Genomic DNA, 3,969 nt, shown 5'->3' with positions numbered 1-3,969 from the left:
GCCTCATCGACCACTAGACGTGCCCACAATCGTGGTTATTTTCTTGAAAATCAATTTTCAAGAATTATGTTTTTTAGTTACATCCAGATTAATTATTGCAAATGGCAGAATCATCTGGAATTAAATCACGATGTGGATCGAAATTGTTGAGTTCCAATCTCGAAGTAGAGAAATTTGATGGAACCAATAATTTTGGTGTCTGGTGAGGCGAAGTTAGCGATTTGCTAGTCATGCAAGATCTTGATGCTTCTCTCCAAGGGGAGATGCCTGAAGACATGACAGATGCTGAATGGACGAAATTAAATCGACAAGCTTGTGGAATTATTCGATTCTGTCTTGGCAAGGATCAGAAATATTCATTTATGAAGGTTACCATGGCAAAAGAACTATGGGACAAGCTTGAGGCAAAATATATGAAGAAGAGTGTGGAAAACAAACTCTATTTGAAGAAGAAACTCTTCCGTTTTGACTACAAGAAAGGTATCTCAATGGCTGAGCATTTGGATGATTTTAACAAAATCATCACTGATTTGCTCAATCTAGATGTTACAATTAATGACGAAGACAAGGTGTTGTTGCTGTTGAATTCTTTGTCGGAATCCTATGAGTTTTTAGTAACCACCTTACTAATGGACTCACTGATCTTGTTTTTGAAGATGTTTCAAATCCCTAACGAATAATGAGGTGCGAAAGAAGGAAAAGGAGGCATATCAAGACTCTAGCACAAATGTTCTCACTGTTCGTGAGGACTTCTACTTGGAAAAAGAGCGAAGGTGGAAAGTCCCGATCAAAGGTGAGAGGTAGATCTGATAATTGGAGAAAACTTGATAAAAATGAGTGTGCATATTGTCGACAGAAATGTCATTGGAAGAAAGATTGCCCGATCTTAAAAGAGAAGGGGTCGAAGTCCAATGTGGTTAGAGATGACGACACTGATACAAATAATGCCTTAACGATCTCTTTATCAGTCATCCAAACCAGTGAATGGATTCTTGATTCTGGGTGCTCCTATCATATGTGTTCCAACAGAGAGATGTCTTTGGACTTCAAAGAGTTCAATGGTGGAGTTGTCTATATGGGCAATGATAGTACTTGCAAGATGATGGGAATCGACTCAGTACAAATCAAGGTGTTTGATGGGGTTGTACAAAAAATCAATGATGTGAGGTATGTCCCTGACTTGAAGGAAAATTTGATTTCCCTTGCCGTTTTGGATGCGAGTGGTTATCGCATCATTTTGGAAGGAGGGAATTTGAAAGTAGCTCGGGGAGCTTTGGTGGCAATTAAAGAAACTAGAAGAGGTAGCATATACTACCTCAACGAAACCATAATAATTGGGCATGCTGTTGTGGCAAGTTCGAAAGAACAAGACATATCAAATTTATGGCACATGAGACTTGGGCATGCTGGTGAGAAGGCGCTTCAGACATTGGTGAACCAAGGAGTCCTTAAGAGTGCCACAACTGGTAAAATTGATTTTTGTGAACAATGTATATTTGGTAAACAAAAAATGTGAAGTTTGGTACAGCTATACACCAAACAAAGGGCATTTTGGATTATGTTCACACTGATGTATGGGGTCCCACGAAGAATGTCTCATTGGGAGGAAAGAGGTGGTTTGTCACCTTTATTGATAACTACTCGATGAGAGTTTGGATGTATCCCATGAGGCACAGAAACGAGGTTCTCCAAATCTTCCTAGAGTGGAAGAAAATGGTAGAGAGTCAGACAGACAGGAAAATCAAAAAGTTGAGATCAGACAACTGTGGAGAATATACTTATGATCCATTTCTTAAAGTATGCTGAGATGAAGGGATCGTTCGACACTTCACTGTTCCTGGTAAGCCACAACAAAATGGAGTTGCTAAGAGAATGAACCAGACATTAATAGAGAAGGTTCGATGCATTTTGTCTTAAGCAGGATTGAGTAAGGCATTTTGGGCTTAGGCTCTCAGTTATGCAGTTCACTTGGTGAATCGTTTACCTGTTTATGGAAATGGTGGGAAAACATCGCTTGAGGTATGGTCGGGTACTCCTGTTAGTGATTATGATAAATTGCATGTGTTTGGGTCTCCTGCTTATTATCATGTGACAGACTCAAAGCTGGATCCTAGAGCAAGAAAAGTCAAGTTTATGGGCTTTAGCAAAGGCGTGAAGGACTATAGGTTATGGTGTCCAGAAACAAGTAAGATTGTTAATAATCGAGATGTGACATTCGATCAGTCTAAAATGTTTTTGCAAANATAGATTATGGTGTCCAGAAACAAGTAAGATTGTTAATAGTCGAGATGTGACATTCGATGAGTCTGGAATGTTTTTGCAGGAAATTGAAAATAATGACGAGGCATTGAAGCAGGTGGAGAAGGTGATGTTCNTGCAGGAAATTGAAAATAATGACGAGGCATTGAAGCAAGTGGAGAAGGTGGTGTTCTCTCCTGATATGGTTGCTCCTACTGAAGAACCTATTATCAGGTAGATAATAACTCTGATATCTTAGAACAGGAGGAGCAAAGCCTTGTAAATGAAAGAGTGGAGGAACCTGAGTCCTTCGCCAGGCATAGACCACGAAGAGAAATTCGAAAACTTGCAAGGTTTGATGATACGATAACATATGCTTTCCCTTTGATTGATGGAGTTCCCAATAACTACAAAGATGCTATCCAGAGCCCGGATAGATGGCACTAACAAAAGGCTATGAATTAGGAGATAGCATCATTGTAGATAAATCAAACTTGGGATTTGGTACAACTTCCAAAAGGTAAAGAGGAAATGNGTAAGAAGAAAATTGGTTATAAATGGGTTTTTGCAAAACAAGAAGATTCTTCTGGTATACGTTATAAGGCTCAACTTGTGGCTAAAGGCTATGCAAGAAGATATTGATTACAATGAAATTTTCTCACCTGTGGTAAAACATTCTTCTATTCGAATTTTGTTGGCTTTGGTTGCTCAATTTAACTTGAGCATGTACAACTCGATGTAAAAACTGCTTTTTTGCATGGAGATTTGGAAGAAGAAATATATATGGCGCAACCAGTTGGTTTTCGAGTAGTTGGACAACAACATTTGGTATGCAGATTGAAGAAATCTTTGTATGGGCTGAAGCAATCTCCTCGCCAATGGTATAAAAAGTTTGATCATTTCATGGTAGAGCATATGTATACTCATAGTCAATTTGATCATTGTGTGTATTATCGGTGTCTTGATGATGGATCGTTTATCTATTTGCTCTTATATGTTGATGATATGTTAATTGCTTCAAAGAGACAGGTGGAGATTGATAAGCTCAAAGATTAGCTTTCTAAAACATTTGAAATGAAAGACTTAGGCAATGCAAAGAAAATCCTTGGAATGGAGGTAGAGAAAGATCGAAAAAAGATACAGTCTGGTTGACTCAGTTTCAATATCTACGCAAGGTATTGACAAAATTTAGTTTGAATAATTCAACCAAACCCGTTGGTACTCCACTTGCTCCTCATTTCAAAATTAGTGCTTCCATGTGCCCAAGTTCTGACGATGACAAAGGGTATATGGAGAATATTTCTTATACAAATGTTGTTGGTGCTTTGATGTATGCTATGGTATGTACTCGACCTGATCTTTCACACACAGTAAGCATGGTAAGTCGTTATATGCATAATCCTAATAAAGAGCATTGGCAGGCTGTCAAACGGAATCTTAGGTACATTCTTGGGACTATTGATGTTGGTATTAAGTTTCAAAAACAAGAAATGTTAATCTTGACAACCTTGTAGTTGGTTATGTGGATTCTGATTATGCTGATGATTTGGATAAGCAACGATCTACTACGAATTATTTATTTACTATGGCTGGTGGACTTGTTTGTTGGCGTTCAACATTGCAGTCTACTGTTGCATTGTCTACCATCGAAATAGAGTATATGGCATTAACGAAAGCTTTTAAAGAAGCTATTTGGATACATGGTTTGATCAATGACTTGGGTATTTTGCA

The sequence above is a fragment of the Cucurbita pepo genome, chromosome LG07, assembly GCF_002806865.2.
Source record: "Cucurbita pepo subsp. pepo cultivar mu-cu-16 chromosome LG07, ASM280686v2, whole genome shotgun sequence".
In the NCBI taxonomy this organism is placed as follows: domain Eukaryota; kingdom Viridiplantae; phylum Streptophyta; class Magnoliopsida; order Cucurbitales; family Cucurbitaceae; genus Cucurbita; species Cucurbita pepo.
This window is presented reverse-complemented; position numbering follows the sequence as displayed.